The sequence below is a fragment of the Panthera pardus genome, unplaced genomic scaffold (assembly GCF_024362965.1).
Source record: "Panthera pardus isolate Hobbes unplaced genomic scaffold, ASM2436296v1 HiC_scaffold_27, whole genome shotgun sequence".
NCBI lineage: Eukaryota > Metazoa > Chordata > Mammalia > Carnivora > Felidae > Panthera > Panthera pardus.
In genome coordinates, this window is record NW_026526843.1 from 13,616,900 (window position 1) to 13,643,053 (window position 26,154).

Genomic DNA, 26,154 nt, shown 5'->3' on the forward strand with positions numbered 1-26,154 from the left:
AGTATGAAGTTTTCTCAAAAAATTAAAAACATGACTACTCTATGATCCAGCAATTCTACCTCTGGGTATTTATCTGAAGAAAACAAAAACACTAATTCATAAAAAATACGTGTACTTCTATTTTCATAGCAGCATCACTTACAACAGCCAAGATATGGAAGCAGCCGAAGTGTCAACCAATAGATGAATGGCTAAAGAAGATGTAGTGTGTGTGTGTGTGTGTGTGTGTGTGTGTGTACGCATGCATGTGGGTATGTATACATACATACACAACGGAATGTTACTCAGCATCAAAAAAGCATGAAACTTGCCATTTGCAACAACATGGATGGACCTAGGAGTTATTATGCTAAGTGAAATAAGTCAGAAAAAAGACAATACCATATAAATTCACTTTATATGTGGAAACTCACACACAAAAAATAAAAGAACAGTCAAAACAAGACAGAAACAGTCTCATAGATACAGAGAAATATCTGGTGGTTGCCAAAAGGGAAGGAAGTCGGGGGAATGGACAAAATAGGGCAAGTAGATTAAAAGGTACAAATTGGCGCGCCTGAGTGGCTCAGTTGGTTTAGCGTCCAACTCTTGATTTCGCCTCAGGTCACCGTCTCACAGATCGAGCCCCACATGGGCCTCTGTGCTGACAGCGTGGAGCCTGCTTGGGATTCTCTGTCTCCCTCTCTCTCTCTGCCCCTCCCCTGCTTGCGCACTCTCTCAAAATAAATAAACAATCTTAAAAAAGAAGGTACAACCTTCCATGCATAAAATAAATCAAACCCGGGGATACAATGTACGGCATGGGGAAAATATTTAACAATATGTAACAATTTTGTACGTGACAGATGGTAACGAGATTTATCATGGTGATCATCCCTTAACGTATATAAACGTTGAGTTACTATGTTGCACCCTTGAAACTAAGTTTGTCAACTACACAACAGAAATATTAAAAAATATAAATACGCGTAAAGAGCTTCCCCCTAAAACATTACTCTCAACAAAAAAAAGTACCTCCACCGCAACATCCAGATGTGTTTGACCAAGGATCTGGCTACCAACTATGACAACTGCACACGGGTTTCAAAGGCACATCGATATTCATAGCAGCACTATTAAAACAGTCACAAAGTAGAAAAAACCCAATGTTCACCAACTAACGAACAAATAAAATGCAGTCTACATACGACAGAATATTTAGCCATAAAAAGGAATGAACTTTAAAGACATTATGCGAAGTGCAAGAAATGACACAAAAATCTACAGATCATGTGATTCTGTTTAAGCGAAATTTCTAGAATAGGCCAATCCACAGAAATAAAAAGCAGATTGGTGGTGTACAGGGTCTAGGGAGAGAACGAATGGGAAGTGACTGCCTAAAGTGTACAGGGATACCGTTGGGGTCGTCAGAATGTTCTGGATTAAGATAGTTGTGATGGTTGCACAATCCTGTGAGTATACGAAAAGCCACTGAACTGTAAGTTTAAAATGGTTGAAATACTGAATTTCATTAGATGCACTTTACCTAAATAAAAAAACTACACAATGGAATCTGCATCCACAATAATATAAGACAATTCGACAGCAAGAGGCACCAACATTCAGATAAAGGGTAACATATTTCAACAGAAATTTCACCAGAAAAAGATAATCAGAAGGTAAACAAGCATGTTATATGATAACATCGTTAGCCGTCAGAGAAATGCAACTGAAAAGTGTAATGTTTTACCGTTGCACACCAACTAGAACTGTTAAAATTAAAAGAAAAATAACAAAGGCTGATAAACTCTCATATATTGCTGGTGGAAATGGAAAACGGTAGAGCCAATTTGGAAATCTGTGTTGTTCTTAAAGTGTTCAACAGATACTACTACGTGATCTAGCAATCTCGATCGTAGCTATTTACTCCAGGTAAATGATTCACTATACCTCGATTCATAGTAGAAACTAACTGAAAGCAGTATAGTGCCTCTTAAATAGTAATTAGATCAAGTGTGGTTCGTCCATGGAATCAGCTTCTGATAAACTTACAACATGGATGCATCTCTAAAGTTTTATGCTAAGTGAAAGAATGGAAACAAAATACTTAATGTATTATTCCACTTGTATGAAATTTCAGAAAAGGCAAAATAGACTACAGAAATCAGGACAGTAGATACCAAGGGCTGAGGTGCAGAGGTGTGATTAACTGCAAGATGGAAAGGAGTTCTTGCTGGGGCGCCTGGGTGGCTCAGTTGGTTAAGCGTCTGACTCTTGATTTCGGCTTAGGTCATGATCTCTCGGTGCGTGAGTTCGAGCCCCACGTCAGGCTCTGCGCTGGCGCATGGAGCCTCCTTGGGATTCTCTGTCTCTCTCTCTCTCTCTCTCTCTCAAAATAAATAAACAAAGAAAGAGAAAGGGAGTTCTTGCTGATTGTGGTGGTGGCTATAGAAAAGCATAGCTTTGCCAAAAGTCATAAAGAGTGTAGGTAAAATTTGTAAATTTTACTGTAGGCAAATATTAGAGCTGTAAATAAGAACAATGATAGATAAAAATGGATTCTCATCTAACGCTGGTTAGAGAGATCAGTCATCAACTCATGAAAGCAATCTAAAGCGATTCATTCACTTCTCATTAAGCAGCTATTTACTGAGCACCTACTCTTTACCTGGTGGTATTCTATACAGTGGTAGTAGATTAAGCAAGAAGAAAGGGAAGATTCGTCATTCCATCTCACTACTATTTTTTGGCCCTTTGTAATGTAGATATTAGGAACCACGTTGTTAATTGATTTGGCTGTTTCTCCCCATAAAATAGTATCTTTCAAAAAAAAAAAAAATAGCATCTTTCACATCCACCGTCTCCCTGTTAAACAGTACCATTTAGCAGATACTTGTCTTTACGACCGTGTGTGTATACATTTCTTCTTCCCTAGATTGTAAGCCTTGAGAAAGCAAGAATCATGGCTCTTTTTAAATTTTCCTTATTCGTTCCCCAACCCTGCCAGACTCAGCATACTACATAGTCACTAAATGCTTTTCAAATGAACTGAAAATCTAGTCCCATGCCTTTGATAGACACGTATGTTGCCAATGTACGGAAAACGCGCAGTTACTTGTTTCTGATTCTACCTCCCCTCCGCACTTTCATAGTTGAATTCTACATCTACTGTCTACCTCCCTCCCAGTTTACCTCCCCATAAAAAAAAAAAAAAAATGCAAGGAGGATGCTTAGATGGACACGAGGCTCATAATTCACTCCTGCCTCTCTGGTTAGACAATCACTGACTTTGTATTTTAAACCTCAGGAGGAATTATCACCTTAAAGCTTTCAGAGGGCTCCTTCTGGACAAAATTAAGAAAGCAGCAGTGGGAGAACAGTCCCAGAAACCAAGTCTTCCTCATAAATGAATTTATTTTCTTCTAGAACCGCCTGCCCCACCCCTCCCCAGTAATCCACACAATTATTCAAGTCGCCTCAATTGAAAACAGGCCCTCCAACTCCATGACTGACTCAGTGAAACCTATGATTAGTCTGCAGAATCCGGACAGATGGAAACCCTGTGCCAGAGCAGAAAGCATCTTAAGCCATCGCAAACATGCTCGTTAGAGAGTCAGAGAACTTCAGGTGCATCCGAACAACTGAAGAGAATCTTGGGAATTTTAATAATCAAAGTCTGCCCCTTTAACATGTTTTGGGAACTTGGGATACATCTGGAAATAAAAGAAAGTCCTTGGCTGTCAGGAAGTCTATGATGATAACTGTGTGGACTCTGACATAGCAGTTACACTCTTATTCGGCTAAAAAATACAACCTAAAATACTTTGGCTCAAATACACATCTAGAAGCAGCAGAATTTAACGTATGCGCTAATTCAAATGAAAAAGCCTACACATCGCGAAACCATCTGTTTCTGAGAAATCCAAGTCATCTTCAAGCACTAATAACGTGAGTATGGTCTACAGGGCCATGAATACTCTGGTTCATTCTTACCGTTTTAGTCGACATTGCCATTCCCAACGTATCCCCTATGCTCCTCTTACAAATGCGCACTCTTCGCAAATTGTCTGCCATACCATATTCTCGTACGGGCTGTTGTCCCATCAAACGTGTTTCTTCTGCCCAAAATGCCCTCATCCTGGATTGCCCACCCAGGCAACGTCTCTTTACCTGTGGAGACTCAGTTGCAGTCCATATCCACCTGTGAAGTCCTCTGTCACACTAAGCTACACCTGCAAAAGCCATAGTTCTTGTGTGGTGTTATCGTTCCATATCCCTTCACTAAAACAAAGGGCAGAGTACAGGGTAATTATTTATTATTTTGTTATTCATTAATTTGTAAATACACAGTGAATATGAGAATATGAGTCATAATAAATGTTGACCAAGTGCTTATCGATAAAAGAAACTGAAAAATGCATATATCATTTCCCTTTTAAAAAATATACCGCTTTAGACCTTACAAAGTATTTACTCAGACATCAAAAGTGGCTACTTGTCCCCGCTAGCAGAATGGGGACCCTCGAATAGTAATCTCTGGCACAGTTTCACTGTACTCATGAATTTTGGCCACCTAGCCAAAGCGCTTTAGAAAATGTATCGTTGGAGCACCTGGGTGGCTCAGTTGGTTAAGCATCTGACTCTCGATTTTGGCTCAGGTCATGATCCCAGGGCCGTGGGATCAAAGCCATGTGCTGGGCTCCACGTGGGGCGTGGAGCCTACTTAACATTCTCTCTCTCTCCCTGTGCCCCTCTCCCCTACTTGTGCTCTCTAAACTAAAAAACAAAAATTGAAAAAAAAAATGTACTCTTTCGCTTCCAGAATACAAGGGTGGAATTAATGAACATATTTTGTCTAACTGCCTAAGGGAGGTGGCAGGCAGCAAGAATACCCAACACCCTGCATTCGGAAAGGTAGCTATAGTTATTCTTAGACACCGGGTGGTTCTCTTTTCTAAATTATCACATCAGAATAACAATACTGTCTACAGGAATTTGAGGCTAAACTTGATTTGAAGAACTTCGTCTTTATGAACCAGTCCAACATTTTTGTCATATCCAGAAATTAAATGTGGCCTCGTTTCATTATTTTGATGTCTAATTGGAAATAGTGCCCCCGGGGCGCCTGGGTGGCTCAGTCAATTAAGCAAGCAACTCTTAGTTCACCTCAGGTAATGATCTCACAGTTCGTGAGATCGAACCCCGGCTCAGGCTCTGCACGAACAGTGCGGAACCTGCTCGGATTCTCTCTTTCTCCCTCTCTCTGCCCCCCGCCCCCGGCCCCCACTTGCTCATGCGCACTCTAGGGGCAGTCTCCGTCGTGGTGGTTTCCTTCTTCAAATTCGGGTGAGCGCATGTCTCAATTCAAATCTCCTTCTACAGGGGGCCGTGTGGCAAGAATCTGAGACTGTTCTCTAGGATCCCACACCGATGCCTGGCCCATAGTCACCAAGAAAAAGGGTAAAGAGGTGCCTGGTCTAGAGACCCTGAGCAGAGAACACTGCTAAGCTGGGCCCCGACTCCTGACCTCGGGAAACGGTGTGACACTAAATTTGAGTTATTTTAAGCCAGTAAGTTTATGGTAATTTGTTACACTGCAATAGAAAATTACCTATGTCACAGCATGGTTATAAAGACTAAATGAGTGTAATATTTAAATCTGCATAAGTGCCTGTTAATGAAAAATGCAGATCTGTGAATCATTCAAGAAACTAAAAATGAAGAGTGTCTACATCTGCAAACTCATATAAAGCAGGGAGCAATACCGGGAAAATTTCCTCAACTCTCAATCTTTATTTCCAAATGTTAGACTCGAGACTCGTAATTACGCCCCTTGCCTCTTTCAAATCAGAACCATTGTGACTACCTCCACAGAGCTGGACTATAATTTATTCTCCATTAATCTAACGTACATAATACCCTCAGAAACGGATTCAAATATATTTCTTTTTCGTCCAATACCCACTTAATAACAGTCCACTTCTCTTAGGATCTCTCCAAGCATAACAGCTCTATGAAACTGAGGAAATTCAACATATTTAATCAAATGTATGCAACCAAGATGAATCACTTTTTCACAAATTATTCTCAAATTCTGTAGGATGCTGCAAATGAAGCTTCAGTTCTTTTAAAAATTCATTTAGCTTCTTTTTCGACCTCCCATTATACTTAAAATAAAACATCTGTAGCGGTTTAGAAAGCTTAGACTATTAAAACAAAATAATCGACATTTTAGCGCCGATCTCAAGCTGTTCCAAGAACAATGAATCACCAAAGATGCCAATTTTACACTATGAAATAAAAACGTTTCATCCAATAAAAGTTTATGTTCCTGGTGGCAGCCAATTTATTATTTTATTTAGAAAGATTCATTTAACATCCAGCTGTTGTAGGCTATGTATATTTTGGAATATGCGAGGCATTTAGATATTGATTTACATGCATTAAGAACATCAAAGCAAGTTGGTGATTTGCTTCTTTCAAATGATTGTTACATAATCAGGTTGAAGCCTTTTGCAAGCATTTTCATTGCTGGAGCATATAAAATTTAAATTTTACCAACTGACAAAAGAATTATCTCACAAAGACTCATTATATTTCTACATTCCAAATTAGATTGGAAAATAATGTATGCAATAAAAGAACTTTAACCTCACTAAATTTTATGACACGTCTTACCGGGTGTCTTGTATTATGTAATAGAACCTTCACTATCCAGTCTGCAACGGCCACTATCTGGGTTTAATCCGTCTGTGTTGCGGATTTCTACAAGAAGCACTTTTCATCCTGGGGGTGGCTGCATGCCAAAGGGAGGACTCCCCCAAGCAGAAATTCTCTGCCTGCTGAAATAATGACTGACCCGTAACGTAGTACGCATGCTTACACTCTCCCACGCCGGGGGATGTGAACAAAATCTTCTTTACCAGGATGCTGACAGATTCGATCTGCTTGGAGCGCCTGGGTGGCTCAGCTGGCGGAGCGACCAATCCTAGAGTGACCAACTCTTGATTGCCGCTCAGGGCAAGATCCCAGGGTCATGGGATTGAGCCCTGCATTGGGCACCGGGCTCGGCACAGAGCCCGCTCAAGATTCTCTCTCTCCGGGTGCCTGGGTGGCTCTTTCGGTTATGCGTCCGATTCTTGATTTGGGCTCAGGTCATGATCTCGCGGTTTGTGAGGTCGAGCCCTACAGGGGGCTCTGCACTGACAGTGTGGGGGCCACTTGGGAGTCTCTGTCTCTGCTCCTCACCCACTTGTGCTCTCTCTCTCTCGAAATAAACTTAAAAAAAAAAACAAAGATTCTCTCTCCCTCTGCCGCTCTCCTCTGCTCGTGCTCTCATTCCCTCAATAAATAAGTAAGCAAGTAAATAAATTCAATCTTCTTTTTTGGGGCCCCACTTTCCCACCCTCAGGGAAGGGTCTCTGATATTTAACACATCACATCAATTGCTCAGGCGCATCACTGTCAAATTCTGTTGGGAACTCTAACCCCTTGGTGTTAAGAGTGGGTACAGGGTTCTTTTACCACAAATTCCAAGTCTATGCTAGGCTTATTAATTAGTATTCATTTCTTTCAATCTATCTATAAATCAGTTACCGTTAACTCTTAGGATGCTGTATGGTAGTGAGGTAGATGCCTTCACCACTGAAACCAACCTGTTTCACAAACCTAGTGAATCTCTTTCCACTCAAAGGCAGAAGAGGCTCTGTCCCTCACTCCATGAGTTCGAGCCCTACCTTGGGCTCGGTGCTGACCGTGCAGGGCCCACTTCAGATCCTCCGTCCTGCTCTCTCTCTCTGCAACGACCCTGCCTGCACTCTCTCTCTCTCTCAAAAATGAACATAAAAAATAAAACTTAAAAAATTTAAAAAATTATTTTTTGAAAGAATTCTGGATTTCCCATAAGGTTTTGAAGATATGTTTATTTCCATCTCTGATCCAGTTCCCTTTAATATTATCTTAATACATTTGTCAAAATTAAGAAACCAACATTTGTTTCACATTAAGCAAGCTCTAGATGTTCAGATTTCACCAACTTTTCCACTAACGTCCTTTTTCTGTTCCAGGACCCAATCCCGGATGCCACATTGTATTCAGCGCAATGTGGTTTTTGCCAAGAAACAAAAAGAAAATGAAGGTCTTTCACAAGCAGCAGAAGTCTAGATTCTTAATGCAAAAGCTTCTAGGGATAGGCAAGATGAGGTGACTCCCATTCACGACTCCATCGTCCACAGTAGCAGGATAAAAATCAGTACTTCAATAAAGTATCCTGCCACAAGAGTTAACAAATCCCTTTCTCATTTAACAACACGTTTCAGCCATAAACATATCTTTATAATGAGATGTCAGGAAAGCGCTGTCAGAAAAGAGCTGTGATTTGCCACATCATATAAATACAGCTTTGACATTCAGGGCTAATTTTATTAGCTATAATCCTGGAGATCTTTCCACAATACTCTGTTGCTTCCCAGCCCTTCTCTGAGCCAACAGAGACTCACAGACTTGAGACAACTTAAACAAAAATAAAATTAGAGAACGGAGTGAAACGATGAGGTAGGATATAAATAAATTAGCTGTTTTTTTACATATGTATGAGTATATATTAGATAATACCTAACAGGGACAAAAATCGTACCAGTCTTCTGAAATCAGTGCTGTCAACAGTCAACCAAATCCAATTATAACAGATTTAAAGAGACATTCCTGACTCCGTTTTGCATCAAATACTGTTTGAAATTCATCAACGATCAAGCGGTCTCTTGATCACTTTTTTCATTTGTACACCACTGACATTAGGATTCAAGGTGACATGTACAAGTAGCGTTTTCTTTGGCGGGGCGGGGAGGGCTGAAGTCTCTTTTCCTACCTTCTTGCTCTAAAAGGAATCCATGCTGTCCTTGTGGAATTATGTAATTAAGAGAGTTTAAATAATTTATGCAAGTATACCACGGTGGTCATAGCAATAGGCTTGAGCTAAACATAGCAAGATAGTTTGTTGGAAGGTAAGAATTCAGTGTTAAACTTCAATATTAGGACTATGATTATTTTTATCTCAGAATCAGCCTGCTTCCAAGGTCCCGTAACATTAAAAAACTCAAAAGATTAAACCTGTTGCAGAATCCAAATCTTGTCATTTACGGAATATCTACATTGGATACTCATGAAACTCACAGAATTTTTAATTTCTAAGAAAAGGTTCCACCTAAAATGGCTATGTGACATTCTGTTTCATGATCGGTAATCCGTCAAATTTTAAAAGTGCCTGGAATTCCAAGTAGAAATTTCTTTCCCTCCCTTTGTAGAAGTCTATTAGAACATAGCAGTTTTCCTTTATAACTAGATTTCTACTGGAGGAAAAGAAGTATTCAAAAGAAGATTTCAGGAAAACATATTCTTTGCTTGTTTAACGATCCAAATTTCCCATGAATCTTTATGCATTTTGTCTATCTTTGCCAAGAGGGAACAAGTGCAATGGTTTGTGGTCTACGCTTAGAACCAAAGAGCGGATCCCTAACCGAATAGAAAAAAACATATCGTGCCTCTCTTGGTTATTCCCCCTCTAGACCCGTCTTCATTACAGAGCCTTTCGGGGTTGCTCAAGAAACATCTACTTTTGCGCTTGGGTCTCCCCCAGACTCCCCACCAGTTATATTCTTCTGTCTAGCCTAATCTCCCCCAAATGACATGCTATTGACAAAGGAAATACTGGTGTGCTCATTCACGTACAATTCAGGGTTTCTTCCTGTGTGGTGTTACATGTGCTATTTCTCTGTCTACTGAATATTAGGAAAAGGTTTCAAATATCATGTCTAGGGAAACAAAGACGTGACAAGCCTCACGCAGCAAATCAAAGAATTCTCTATTACTTTTTCTCTTCCAGTCCTTGAGGAAATTTCAGTATATTTCTTAGCATAATTTTATGCACACTGGCACCTTACCAGAGTGCGGTTTGATTACCAGACAATAACGACTGACACCTGCTGTAATTTATCCCTCTTGTAAACTGGCTTCGCTACGCATCTCCTCTGTCGCGTGGACTTTCTGAACTCCTTTTCCTGCTAAAACTACATTCCAGCAAATTAAGTGTCACCCTACAAATCCATCGAGAACTAACTAGGTAGGGATGCACAGTGCCATTTCCCACATCCCATGTTCCTTCTTGCAAATAACAGTAACTGCTTGCTTACCTGAAAGCTGACTGAACCAGCATCGTTTACAAAACAAATATAGATTGACCAAGAAATAAACTCCTATGTTAAACATTTAAAAAATCAAATTTTTCCAAATTTGATGGGGGCTAAGGGCTTCTTCGGACATGTTGTCGAGTGTCAGGGCCTTTACTGCAGAAGTCTCAGCCATAATGCAAATATTACCATTTTCAGTTTCTGCTTCTTTAAAGGGAACCTAGAAACTTGTGTAGAAGGCTGCATGTAATACTTAGACGCTTTTGTAATTTCTCTCAATATTTTATACTTTTCTCCTCCCATATCTAATTTGACAACTCGTGTCTTAATGAGTCATCTTTGTACTCTTTTTAAGATACTCCTCTCGTTTTTCCATAGAAACCTTTCCAATTCATGGGTCTTCCGCATACATCATATTTACTTAAATTAGATAACTGCGATACTAAGTAGAAGCGGTATGATCAGGGTCATGAACATACACAGCTACCTTTTGGAAGGCACACCACTCAGCTGTGGTGGAGACAAATGCGGGGTCACCTCAGGGCGCCCTGGTGGGTGCCAGCCTGCCCCAGGCACTCGTCCGCGTCTGCAGGAAGAGGTGTAGATTAATCTGATGAGGAGGTTTGCTGAGCTCAACAGCATTTTGGACACTACATGGGGCGGGGGGAGTGTGGGAAGGAGGCAGGAGGAAAGAAGAAACTTCTTCGGCAAATGAGAAAGGGATAGCTTTATATAAATATATGCATAAACATCACTTTATGTTTCTGAGAGTATCCAATCACCTGCAATCCCAAAATATCTCCTCTCAGACATGCTGTACTCTGAAGGAATTCTTTCCTGAGAAATGTCCCTGATGAGTTCATTTTCTAATTTGAACTTGAATTAATTACCTTAAGCAATTTCACAAATGCCCCTAAAATATCTTTTTAAAGATGTTATCGAAAGTATACTATGTAACTGGAGCTAAAACTGGAAAAGCGACAGCTTCACTTTCTCCCCTAGGTCTTTAATACGTATTCCAAGTTCCAGATATAGAAATCATGCAGCCAGTACCACCGGGTTCAACAAAAGAGATGTTGATTGAAATGACTCCGAAGTATCTTTTGGAGGTGAGAGTTATACTTTCATTTTGCCCACCTAACAGCATAATGCTTGGGAATTCTTCTCAGAATTAAGACTCCTGAAATTTTCCCATCCTTAAAATACACGTTTAAAGTTCCCCCATTAGTCAACTTCTCACAGCGTGTGCTAAAAATACACCAATAGAAATTACATTCAATGAGATGCTCTCTTGCTAGGAGCCCCTATTTTTAGCAAGCAGGTGACGGTTCTGAAATTAAAGATTGCTTCTAATACATAAAACGTTCACACTTTAAAGTATTCGGTTCCTTTCAAACGTCGTCAAACTTTTCTAAGTGAGCAACCCCAGAGGCAGTCTTCTTCTAAGAAGAGCTATGAAAGGTCAACTTTCTTTTGAGGGCACATAATGCGAGATCACAAATATCAGGAACCGAAACTTGATTTTACCCGGGTGATGCAGCGGTGCACTGCTCGTTCGGAAGGGTCGAGGCAGCAGTGCCTACTCCTGGTTTTTGCTCGCTTCGCTGCATGCAGCCTGCCGTCACTCTCTCCCTGGTCTCCTCCCCATGGTCAGGAGAGAATTTCCAAAAGGACGTTTCTTTCTTTTCCAAGGTCTATTTTGCCATTACAATGCCAATTGGCGTTTTTTGAAGAGCAAAGCGTTGCGTTTGTAAACTAGGAAGATAAGGTCTAGCAACAGATCGAATGGGCTTTCATTCGCATTTACCTTTACTTCACTCTGAACCTAAGACGTTTGGCAGGTGCCGACCCCAGCCCATTGCCAAATAACTGATTTGTAAGCCTGTATACTGGACGATGCGTTCGTTCTAATTAAAAACAAAACAAAAACAAAACAAAACACCTTTGTGGAAAATGTTTCAGTTGAAAGCAACTTTTTTTTGGCAAAATACGGTTCATGTTCTATTGTCACTGTTATCACCACAGCGGCATAAGTCTTGCAATAGTAAGATGGCTTCAATTCCTGGTAATGTGCCAGTAAGACCATTAAGATTTCTTTTCCATGGGCCAAAAACATCTAATGGTATCTGCAGGCTTATACGACAGTATAAGTACGTGTGTATATACACACTTATTTTTCCTTTGCGGTACACAGACTCCACATTCAAATCATATTCAAGAGCACAGATAGATTTCCTGAGATCTTTTTTCAAAAGCAAACAGCTTAAAAGCCAAGGTTCCTTGAGATAAATGCATATACTATTATAAAAACGGAGTTGACTGGAAAATTATATTATCAGCACCCACCACTGTATCTTTGGTTACCTTGCATTTCAAAAAATTTGTACTTATTTCACCGTAGGCTGTACAGAAACGATGAAGAAACAAAGAACGGCACCTGCTTATCAAAAATGTTAACCATTTACTTGATATTAATATTTGACCTACAGTTCTTTTAAGTTTGTCTTCAGAGAGAGTGAGTGTGAATGGGGGAGGGACACAGAGAGAGAATCCCAAGCAGGCTCCACACTGTCAGCACAGAGCCTGACGCGGGCCTCACACTCCCAAACCGTGAGATTCATGACCTGGGCCGACATCAAGGGTCAGACGCTTAACCGACTGAGCCACCCAGGCGCCCCTTGATCTATATTTCTTTGAGCAAACGCTTATGAACGACTTGGAATAAAAGATGAGAGAAAAAATCTCGAGGCATTTTCTAGTTTTAAGGACATCCAATTGATAAATACATAATATTAATTTTCTTACCAGGGAACATAAGCACAGAAAGCACATACGTATATACAAGACAATTATAAAGAGGATACATAGTAGTGCCACCTGAGTCAAAAAAAGAAAGTACTGACAGGATCCAATCAACATACATATATATCCCTCAAATAAATTTAAATATATACATATATATTGCTTGCATTAGTTTATTTCTTAACGACATGAATGGAATTATTAAAAATACACAATAACTGTTTTTCCATTCAACACAATGCTTAAGATTGTGGATGCAAGATTTACCATACTATTCGAAATAGGTACAGGCCATTTATTTTCAGAGCTGTATAGTATGCCATTATATAAATATACTCAGCCCTCGTTGTTTTGTATTCTGCAGCTTAAGTATTAAATATACTACTGATATGAACATTTTTGCAGATGTAGCCTGATGTATACATTTACTAGAATTACCCCAGGCCTATAGCAAGGAGTGCAATTTATGGTCATAGTGCAGGTGTACCTTCCCTTTTCCCAAGTTGTAGCAACTTCTCATCCTACCATAAGTGTATGAGATTTCTCTTTGCTCCATAGCCAGGATAACTTCAATATAAATGCTTTAATTTCCACACTGCCAGCATAGTGCCTGACGCGGGGCTTGATCCCATGGAACCACGAAATCATGATCTGAGCCAAAATCAAGAGTCAGACACTTAAACTGAGCCACCCAGATAACCCACTGAATTGTATTTTTTTTAAATATATTCTGGGGGCGCCTGGGTGGCTCAGTCGGTTGAGTGTCCGACTCCAGCTCAGGTCATGATCTCACGGTTTGTGGGTTTGAGGCCCACGTCGGGCTCTGCGCTGACAGCTTAGAGCCTCGAGCCTGCTTCCTATTCTGTGTCCCCCGCCCCCCCCCCCCGGCCCTCCCCTGCTCACATTCTGTCTCTCAAAAATAAATATTTTAAAAATATTTAAAATCAATAAATAAAATATATTCTGATTAAGAGTCTTTGTTGATTATGTATGTTCAGCAAGTACTTCATTCCATTGTCTTTTTTCATTTTCATTTGTATGTTTTGCTAAAGAGAAGTTCTTTAATGTGGACATTTTCACCAGCTTCCCTCTAGAAGTCTATTTTTTCTCTCATTTTTTGTTCATTTTGTTTTCCACACAAGTGAAATCTTACGGTATTTCTTTGTCTGACTTATTTCACTTAGATTTGTACCCTCTAGGTCTATCCATATTGTTCCCAATGGCAAGATTTCATTTTTTATAGCTGAGTAATATTCCATTGTGTGTGTACATACACACATGTATATACACATGTACACACACACACACACACACACACACGCACACCACTTCCTTTTCCATTCATCTACTGATGGATACTGGTTTGCTTCTCTGTCTTGGCTATTGTAAATAATGCAAGGGTGCACGAACCTTTTCGAATTTGTGTTTTTGTTCTCTTTAGGTAAATAAACAGTAGTGGAATTACTGGATCCTATGGTAATTCTATTTTTAATTTTCTGAGGAACCTCCATACTGTTGTCCAAAGTGCCTCCCCCAACTTACATTCCTACCAACAGTGCATGAGGGTTCCTTTTTCTCCACATCTTAAACTAAGTTATTTTTTAAATTATTTACTTATTTTGAGAGAGGGGGCAGGGGAGCGGCAGGGAGAGAAGAAGAGAGAGAATCCCAAGCAGGGTCCACACTGCCAGTGCAGAGCCCGACGTGGGGCCTGAGCTCAAGAACTGTGAAATCATGACTGGAGCCAAAATCGAGAGTCGAACACTTAACCTACTGAGCCACCCAGGCACCCTGTTGTTCGGGTTGTTAAGTTTAGCCATTCTCACAGGTGATATCTCAGTGGTTTCCATTTGTATTTCTGTGATGACTAGTGATGTTGAACATCATTTCATGGGTCTGTGGGCCACCTGTTAGGTCTTTGTAAAAAAAAAAAAAAGTCTATACAGTACCTCCGCCTGTTTCTAGTTGCATTATTTGGGTTTTTTGGTGTCGTGTTGGACAAATTCTTTATATGTTTTGGATATGAACCCTTTATCAGATGTATCATTTGCAAATCTCTTCTCCCACTCAGTAGGCTGCTTTTTGGTTTTGTTGATGGTTTCTTTTGATGTATCATATATGTATTTATGAATCATATACATAAAATGTGAGGGGAGAGTAAAACTTAGTGCTTTTAGAATGGGTTCAAACTTAAGTGGCCATCAACTTAATATAGACCACCACATGCATAAAATATTATTAGTGAGCCTAATGGTGACCACAAATCAAAAACTTTTGATAGATACACAAAAAAAACAAAGAAAAAATCCAAGCATATCACTAAAGAAAGCCATTAAACTACAAGGGAAGAGCATAGGACAAAAAAAAAAAAAAAAAAAAAAAAAACTACAAAAACAACTGTAAAACAGGTAACAAAATGGCAGTAAGTACATACCTACCTATCAATAATGACTTTGAACATAAATAAAATAAATTCTCCAATCAAAAGACATAGGGTCACGGAACAGATAAAAAACAAGACTCATCTATATGCTGCCTACAAGAGAAACTTCAGACTAAAGACATTCAGATTGAAAGTGAAGGCATATAAAAACACTTACCATGCAAATGCAAGTGAAAAGAAAGCTGAGGTAGCAACATTTATATCAAATAAAACACACTTTAAGACAAAGACTGTAATAGGAAACAAAAAAGGACGCTACATGAGGATAAAGGAAGTAATCCAACGAGAGGATGTAACAATTGTAAATATTTATACACCCAACATGAAAGCACTTAAATATATAAACTATTAACATACATAAAGGAAGAAATTGACAGTAGCCCAATAAAAATAGGGGGTATTTTCTTTGAGGTGGTTGACATCTTTATTGCTTTGGATTTGGGGGTGTGGGGGCAGGTGATCAGGAGCTCTTAGTGGGGCCACCTGCTTCCTCTTCACCATGATAGGCTTCTGGCTGTACAGGATGGCACTGGCTTTCTGAATGGCGGATCTGGGCAGTACTCCTTCTTGGGGATCATGTGCCTGATGCTGCTGAGGGTGGCCCAGGCTTTCTCATTAATGGTGGTCCACATGGAGGAGGTGGTAAGTTTTCGCTGGCCACATCGTGGCTCCATGACCACCACTACACCTTCGGTGTTGGCCACCGGCTCCATGCCCACAGTCTTGTGGTGATAATCAGCCCATTGTAGCAGGAGTTGTGAGCCTTCAGGTTATTGGGTTCGGTGCCGTATGTCTGCTGGATCCTCTAGATCAGGAGGGCGGGGCAGTTTTGCATGACCATCCACTGCAGTTGGGCAGACATAGCCATCCCTCTCACTGTGGCGTTGGGAGACGGAAAGAGCAGTAATAATAGGGGACATTTGCACCCCACTTAGAGCAATGGATACATCATCCACACAGATAACACAGAAAAGGTGGTTTTGACTAACACATTTGACGAGATAAATCGAACAGACATTCAGAACATTCCATCCAAAAACAGAGGAGTGTGCATTTTTCTCAATTGCCCTTTTCTTTATTCTAAAGTCCTATTTCAAAAACTATTTAATGGCTATGAATATCACTGTTTTCATCTAAAAGATGCATAGTCCTGCCTTTGCATTTAGGTCTACAACTTAAGTGGACTGGATATTTGCATGTTGTGTGAGGTAGGGTTATACTTTTCTCATTTTTGAAACGGATATCTAACCATCCGAGCTCAACTCATGGAAATGAACATCTTTTCACATGATTCTGCAATTAAAATCCAAACGTGCATATGTGCAAGGGTATTTTGTGGGGCTCTATTCTATTTCATTGTTTTTTTTTCTCTGTGAACAGGCCACACTGTCTGAATGATCAAAGGCTTTAAATGAGCCTGATGTCTAGAAGACAAAATCTACCTACCTTCTTTTAAGAGTGTGCTGTTAGTGGATCTCTGAACTTCAATATACATTTTATAATTTGGTTGTTACAAAAAAAAGTGGGAGTTTATGGTGAATGCACTGATCCTATACATTTGCAGAAAATTGACATCTTTACAATATTGATGTTGACAGTGAACCTTAATTTCCATTTATTTCCACCTGATTTAATTTCACCCAGTTTTAATAATACTGCCCTAAGAGAATTTACACTTTTCTTAAATCTAACATCATGTTGGTAAAATTATAAATTGTGTATTTTAAAAATATATTTTTACTATTTTTTTTTTCTCATTTTAAAGACATTTCTCAGAGGGCTTTTAGGTTTAAAACGAAATTGAGGGAGGTACAGAGAATTCCCATATACACCCTGCACACATGCAGGGCACCCCCCATGATGAATGCCTCTCACCAAATAGTACACTTGTTACAATTGATAAACCTAACGTGAACACATCACGATCACCCATAGTTTATATGATGATGACGATGGTTCATTCTCAGTCTTCTACATTCATTGTATGGGTTGGAACAAACTCATAATGATATCATGCAAGGTATTTTGACTGCCCTAAAAATCCCGTTTTCTGTCTATTCATGCCCTCCCTCCCACAGTAACCGCTAATTTACCGTATCCATACTTTTGCCACTTCCAAAATTGTCGTGTGGTTGAAATCACGTGGTATGTAGCCTTTGTAGATTGGTTTCTTAAACCTAGTGATATGTACAAGAGGCTGTTTACCGTATTTTCAATGCCTGAGAGCTCACTGTCTGTACTACAGAGCATTTTGGTTGCTTCCAAGTTTTAGCAATGAGATATAAAACTGCTATAAACATCTGTGTGCAGTTTTTTTCCCCCTACAAAGAGAGTTTTCAAATCTTTTGTGTAAATACAAAGGAGCGTTAATTGCTGGATCCTACACCAACCACCAGTTTAGATTTGTATGAAACCACCAAACTCTCTTCTAAAGTTGTGCCATTTTTCATTTCCGCTAGCAGTGAATTAAAGTTCTCATTGCTCCACATCCTGACCACACTTGGTGTCGTCCGTGTTCCAGATTTTTGCCATTCTAATGGGCACGCAGGAGCTCACCGCTGGTTCGATCTGCGTTTCTCGGATGATACGGGACGTGGACCGCCTTTTGATGTGATTTGCCAATCACATACCTTCTTTGTGAGGTGCCTTTGTCCCATTTTTTACAGGGTTGTTATGTTTTCAAATTGAGTTTTAAGAGCTCTTGGTACAGTTTGGATAAAAATACTTTATCATGTGTTGTTTGCAAATGTTTTTCTCCCTGTTTATTCTCTGGGTACTTTAAAGTGCAAAAATTTTTGGTTTTAATGAATTGCAGCTTCTTTGTTTCATAAATGTCTTTGGTGTTGTATCTAAAAAGGCATCATCAGACTCAAAGTCACCTAGGTTTCCTCCTGTGATATCTTCCAGGAGTTTTGCGTTTTACATTTAGTTCTATGAACCATGTGGAGTTAATTGTCGTGACAGGTGTAAGGTCTGTGTGTAGATTTTGTCCAAGTGGATGTCCACTTGTCCCAGCACCATTTGTTGGAGACACTACCTTGCCTCCATTTTGTTGTGCCTTTGCTCTTTTGTCAAAGATCAGCTGACCATATTTATGGGGGTATACTTCTGGGCTCTTCATTCTGTTACGTTGATCTATTTACCTATTCTAATGCCAACACCACACTTTCTTGATTACCTTTATATTAAGTCTAAAAGGCAGTGTCAGACTTCCAGCTTTGTTCTTCAATTGCAATGTCATGTTGGCTCCTGTGGGTATTTTCACTCTCCCTGTAAACTTCAGAACCAGCTTTTCAATATCCACAAAAAGTAACTTTCTGGGTTTATAATTCGGATTATCACAAATCTATACGTCATTTTGGAAGAAAATGACATCTTGGCAATAATTACTATTCCCATCTAATAACACAAACTACCCATTTAACTCTCAATATTAACCAGTTCTCTAATTTTCCTTACGTAGATCTCGCATAAATTGTTAGATTTATACCTCAGTGTTTCAGTTTTGGGGGTGCTCATGTAAATGAGATTGTGTTTTCAGTTTCAGGTTCCACTTGTTCATTGTTGGTAGCTAGGAAAATAACTGACCTAGGAAATGTATTAACCTTCCTATAATCCCTTACTAGTTTCAAGAATTTTTGTTGGTTATTTTGCATTTTGTGCAAAAATGAACCATGAGAAGTTTTATGTCTCCATTCTGAATCTCTATACACTTTGTTCCTTTATCTTGCATTACCATATTAGCAAAGACTTCCAATACCATTGGAAAGGAGTGGTGAGAGGCGGTATCCTTGCCTTGAACCTCATCTTAGTGGGAAAGCTTCAAATTTCTCACCATTCAATGTGATATGACCTATATAGGTCTTTCTGAAGTCTTTCTCAAGTTGACAAATTTTGCCTTCCTTCCAAGTTTACTGAGATTTTATCATGAATGAGTGTTGGATTTTGAGAAATGCTCTTTCTGTATCTATTAATATGATCATGCGATTTTAACTTTTTAGTTTGTTAATGTGATGGATTGATTTTAGAAAACTGAATCATCCTTATACATCCGGAATAAGTCCCACTTGATAAAGGTGTATAATTTTCTTTGTTTGGATTGTATTTGCTAACATTTTGTTGAGCATTTTTGCCTCTAAGGTCATGAGACGTATTTGTCTGTAGTTTTATTTTGTTGTAATATCATTGTATGCTTCTGGCATTATGATAATTCAGGCCTTATACAAGGAGTTAGGAAGCACCGCCTCTGCTTCTATTCTCTGGAAGATGTTGTACTGGTGTAATTTCCTCCTTAAATACTGTACAGAACTCACCGGTGAACACATTTGTCCTGGTGCTTTCTATTTTGGAAGTTTATTTATTGTACCTTTACATCTTTAAATACATAATGGTGTATTCACATCACATGGATGTTCTTGTGTAAGTTTTGGCGAATAGTGTCTTTTCAAGGAATTGGCCCATTTCCTCATATTATTCAAATGTGTGAGCACAACGTTGTTGCATATTTAACAGGCTTTTAGTTTCCACGGGACGTAGAGTAGTGACCACTTTTCTCTCGTAGTATTACTAATTTGGTTCCAATTTCTTTTTCTTTTCTCTGAGTTTGGCTTTCCTTGATCTCTTTGAGGAACATGCTTTAGGTTTTCTTCATTGACTCTACTATTTCCTGTCTTCACTTTCACTGATTTATGCTCTGAGTCTTATTTTCTTCTGCTTACCTTGGATTTAATTTGCTGTTGATGCTTTTGTTTCCTAGGGTGAACACTTTGATGAATGACTTTAGATCTTCTTTTAGAATATATGCCTTCAGTGCCAGAAATTTCTCTTCTGTGTATTGCTTCCTTTGCACCTCAAAACTTTTGTTAATTTGTGTTTTCATTTTCATTTAGGGGAAATATATTTTAATTTCTCAAGATTTTTTTTTACATTTTTTAAAACTTTTATTTATTATTGAGAGACAGAGACAGAACATGAGCATGGGAGGGGACAGACAGAGAGGGAGACACTGAATCCGAAGCAGGCTCCAGGCTCTGATCTGTCAGCAAAGAACCTGAAGCAGGGCTCGAACTCACGAACTGTGAGATCATGACCTGAGCTGAAGTTGGACACTTAACCGACTGTGCAACCCAGGCGCCCCTCAAGATTTTTTTCTTTGATCCATGTGTCATTTAGATCTGTGTAGTTTCATCTTCATGTTATTTTGAGAACTTCCAGTTACCTTTTTCTTAGTGATTTCCAGTTTAACACTACTGTGGTCTGATTTCTACTCTTTCAAATTTATTAGGGTAAATTTCATGCTCCCCAATGTGGTATATCTCACTGGATGTTTACCTTTGAGAACAATGTGTCTTCTGCTGTTATTGGATGAAGAATTCTAAATGTGTCAAATTATATACAGTTCGTTGTTGGTGTAGCCAAGGTCAACTCTGTCCTTTCTCATTTTCTGCCAGCTGGAACTACCCATTCCTAAGAGCAAGGTGTGGAGATCTCCAAGTATGAGAGTGGATTTACCGGTTTCTTCTTTCAAAGTTACACTTGTACCTAACGAAGTTTGATGATCTGTTTTCACTCATGTACACATTCAAACAAAAGATAACATCCTGATCTGGCTTTGGCACCAGAGTAAATCTAACCTCATAAAATGAGTTTTGGAAGTTCCCTCCTCTTCAATTTATCAGAACAGTTTGAGGTTTGGTGTAAATTCCTCTTTAAATGTTTGTTAGTATTCATCACAGAAACCATTGGGTTATGGGCATTTCTTTGTCGGGAGATTTTAATTTTAAAATCTCCTTACATGTTAGTGGTCAGTTCAAATTTTCTATTTCTTCCTGATTTGGTCTCGGTAGGTTTTATGTTTCTAGAATTTTATCCATTTTTCCAGGTTATCCAATTTGTTTCCATATAATTGTTCATAGTAGTCTCCTGTGATCTTTTGTATTTCTGTGGTATCAGATGTAATGTCTCCTGTTTCATTCATATGAGTCTTTTGGGGTCCTCTTTTATACTAATCTACCTAAAGGTTGGTTCATTTTCTTTGCACTTTCAAAAAGCCAACTCTTGGTTTCGATGAGCTTTTCTATTGTCTTTTTAGTCCCTGTTTATTTGTGTTCTGATCTCCATGTTTCTAACATTGGGGTTCATCTGTTCTTTTTCTAGTTACTTCAGTGTAAAATTAGGTTAACCGTGATCTTTACTTTTACTTGTTGGTGTTTATTGCTACAAACTTCCCATTTGAACTACTCTTGGTATTTCCATTATGTTTTGGTATGTCATATTTCCATTTCCTCTTGTTTCAAGATACTATTCAATTTACTTTACACTTCTACTTTGACTTGCGAATTGCTCAGGAGTGTGTTAATTTCCACACATCACACATTTGTGAATTTTCCAGCTTTCCTCCTGTTTGGATTTCTAGATTCTTATCTTATGGTTGGAATAAATACTTGGCATGATTTCAGTCTCCTTGCGTTTGCTAAGGCTTGCTATTACCTTTCTACTGCTTTCCATATTTATTTATCCAATCTTCAAATTTCACTTGGATATATATTTTATATGTTCATCTTATAAATATTATATTTTGAGATTTTTTATGTAGCATAGGCACAACTTAGTTGAAACATTGACATTATCAACCCTCTTACTTTTCAATGTTATACAAATATAGTGAACATAAAGATCTCTGTATCACATGGAAAGATCAGTATTTTCACAAACAGAATGTACCCGTACACTGGAAATACAAAAGAATGAAAAAATATTAAAAGCTAAAGAAGACTCCACATGTTCCCTTCCAAAAACTACCCCTCTAAAAAAATCACAATCGTAATTTCTAACTTCATAGTTATGTTTTGACAAATTTTGCACTTCACATAAATGCCATACTGTATAAACTCTTTGGAATAAGGATTTATTCATCTAACACCATATGTGGAAAACACTAACCATATTAAACATAGTTGTTAATCATTGCCAATTTTGGTATCCTAATATGTGATACATGATGAAATATTTATCCATGATATAATTAGACATTTGGTTGCTTTCCAGTTCAGTGCTGTTATGGACCTTCTAGCATGTATATTTTAGTTAACATATGTATGCATTCCTTCTGTGAGTAGAATTAGTGGATCATAGGATATTATAAAATTTTGCAGATATCAAATTTTCAAAGAGTTTATAGTGATTTCTCACCAATGTAGGATCATTCTAGTTGCTTAACATTCTTCACATTCCTTGGAAATTTATTCTATTTTTTTTATGTTTTTAGTCTAATTTTATCCATTCTTATGAATATTTATGGTATCACATTATAAATTTAATTTTTATTTCCCTGATGTTCAGTAAAGTTAAGGACTCTTTCATAGATCTTTTTTTTTTAAGTTTTTACCTAAATTCCATTTAATATACAGTGTAATATCAGTTTCAGATATGCAATATAGTGATTCAACACTTCCATACAACACTCCATGCTCATCACAGCAAGTACCCTCCTTAATCCCCATCACCTATTTAACCATCCCCATCTCTGGTAACCATCCCCTACCCCCTCCTCTCTGGTAACCATCAGATTGTTCCATAGTTAAGAGTCTTTTTCTCAGTTTGCATCTCTCATTTTTCTCTTCCCTTTGCTTGTTTCTTTTCTTAAATTCTGCATGATTGAAATCATATGGTATATGTCTTTCTCGGACTTATTTCACTTAGCATAACACTCCCTAGCTCTATCTATTTAAGGGGCAAAAGATTTATGCGATCTGAAGAGAAACCAGAGTATCTAGCTCTGTTTAAATGTTGTTGCAAATGGAAAGGTTTCATTCTTTTTGCGGAGGAGTAATATTAAGTTGTGTGTGTGTGTGTGTGTGTATGTGTATGTACATCACCGCTTTGTTAATCATTCATTAAGTAATGGACACATGGGATGTTGTAGATACTGCTGCTCTAAACACTACGATACATATATCCCTTCTGTATTCCTTGGGTTAAGTACCTAGTACTTCAATTACTGGATCGTAGGGTAGTTATATTTTTAACATTTGAGGAATCTCCATACTGTTTTCCACAGTGGCTACACCAGTTTGCATTCCCACCAACAGTGCAACACAGTTCCCTTTTATCTGCATCTTTGCTAACACCTATTGTTTCTTCTGTTGTTGACTTTAGCCTATCACTTCACAGTGTCAGAATGCCTATCGTGGTGTTGATTTGCATTTCCCTGAGGATCAGTGATGTTGACCATATTTTCATGTGTCTGTTGGTTATGTCTTCTTTCGAAAAATGTCTATTCATATCTTCTGGCCATTTTTAATTGAATGACTCATCTTTTGGGTGTTGAGTTTGATTAAATTCTTTACAGATTGTGGATACTAACCCTTTATCAGACATGTCATTTGCAAATATCTTCTCCTATTCCACAGGTTGACTTTTAGTTTTGTTGACTATTTTCTTCCATGTACAGAAACATTTTGTTTTGATGAAATCCCAATAGTTTCTTTTTGCTTTTGTTTTCCTTGCCTCAAAAGACCTATCTAGGAAAAAGATGCACTGGCCTATGTCAAAGAAGTTACCGCCTTGTTCTCCTCTAGGATTTTTATGGTTTCAGGTCTCAAATTTAGGTTTTTAACCCCTTTCCAATTTATTTTTGTTAATGGCATAATAAAGCGGTCTAGCTTCATTCTTTTGCATGTTGCTGTCCAGTGTCCCCAACACTATTTATTGAAGAAACTTTTTCCCACTGGATAGTCTTTCCTCCTTTGTCAAAGATGAATTGGCCATCTAGTTGTGGATTCATGTGTTTTCCTTTCTGCTCCATTTATATAGGTTTCTTTTTTGTTTAAAGTTTATTTATTTAGAGAGAGCATGCATGAGTGGGGAAGAGGCAGGGAGAGGGAGAGAATCCTGATAGCACAGAGCGCAATGAGGGGCTCGATCCCCAAAACCAAACTGTGAGATCATGTCCTGAGCCAAAATCAAGAGTGAGACACTTAACTGACTGAGCCACCCAGGTGCCCCTAAAGTTTCTATTTCTGAGCCAGTACCGTACTGTTTTGATCACTATAGCTTTGTAATATAACTTGAAATCTGAAATTGTGGTAAGTCCAGCTTTGCTTTGCTTTGCTTTGCTTTATTCGGGGACTTTTGTGGTTCCATACACATTTTAGGATTCTTTGTTCTAGTTCTGTCAGAAATGCTTTGGGTATTTTGGTAGGGACTGCATTCAGTGTGTTAGATTGCTTTGAGTAGTACGGACAAGTTAACAACATTTGTTGTGATCCATGAGTATGGAATGTCTTTCCATCTCTTTAAATCTTCCATTTCTTCCATCCATGTTGTATACTCTCCAGAGAGCAGGTCTTTCATCTCTTTGGTTAGGTTTACTCAGAGGCATCTTATTGGTTTTGGTGCAATTAGAAACGGGGTTGGCCCCTTAATTTCTTCTGCTGCTGCTTCATTATTGTGGTATAGAAATGCAGCAGATTTCTGTGCATTGATTTTATACCTTGCGACTTTACTGGATTCATTTATCAGTTCTAGCAGTCTTGGGTGGATTTTTCTCGGTTTTCTACAAAGATTATCATGTCGACTGCAAATAAGGACACAGATTGACTTCTTCCTTGCTGATTTGGGTGCCTTCTTTCTTTCTGTTGTCTGATTGCTAAGGCTAGGATGTCCAGTACTATATTAAGTAACAATGGTGAGAGTAGACATACCTGTCTTACTCCTGACCACAGAGGAAAAGTTTCCTGGTTTTTTTCCCCATTAAGGGTGATATTAGCAGTCGGTTTTTCATACATAGGCCTTTATTATGTTGAGGCATGTTTCCTCTAATCCTACCTCATTGAAGGTCTTTATCATGCATGGATATTAAAGTTTGTCAAATGCTTTTTCTGCATCTACTGAAATGATCATATGGTTCCTATCCTTTATTAACATGGTGTATCACATGGACTGATTGGTGAATACTGATCCTCCCTTTCAACCCAGGAACAAATCCCACTCAATTGTGGGGAATTATTTTTAACTGTATCATTGGATTCAGTTTGCTACTATTTTATTGAGAATTTTTGCATCCATGTTCATCAGGCATATTGGCCTGCCGTTCTCTTTATTAGTGGAGTCATTATCTGCCTTTGGTCTCTTTATTAGTGGAGTCATTATCTGGCTTTGGTATCAGGTAATGATGGCCTCACAGAATGATTTTGGGAGTTTTCATTCCTTTTCTATTTTTTGGAAAGGTTTGAACAGAGTAAGTATTAACTCTTTTTTAAATGTTTGGGAGAAATCACTTAAGCCATCTGGCCCTGGACTTCTGTTTGTTGGGAGTTTTTTGATTACTGATTCCATTTTTTTTGCTGGTTATCAGTCTGTTCAAGTTTTCTATTTCTTCCTGTTTCAGTTTTGGTAGTTTTTACGTTTCTAGGAATTATCCATTTCTTTCAGGTTGTCCAACTTTTTGGCATATAGTTTTCCATAATATTCTGTCATAATTGTATTTCTCTGGTTTTGGTTGTTATATCCCCACATTTGTGATTTTATCTATTTAGTTCCTTTCTTTTTTCCTTTGGTAAGTCTTGATAGTGGTTTATCAGTTGTATTATTTTCTCAAAGAATAAGCTCCTGGTTTCATTGATTTGTTCTATTGTTTCCATATCATTTATTTCTGCTCTAATCTGTATTATTTCCTCCTTCTGCTGGCTTTAGGCTTTGTTGTTTTTCTAGCTCCTTTGAGTGTAAAGTTAGGTTGTTTGAGAT

At 38.5% G+C, this 26,154-nt stretch overlaps 1 pseudogene; it reads right to left on the reverse strand.

The window, feature by feature from the left end:
* Window positions 1-11,686: 11,686 nt before the first annotated feature.
* LOC109250425 (60S ribosomal protein L28-like) lies at window positions 11,687-16,270 on the reverse strand (annotated as a pseudogene).
* Window positions 16,271-26,154: the final 9,884 nt, after the last annotated feature.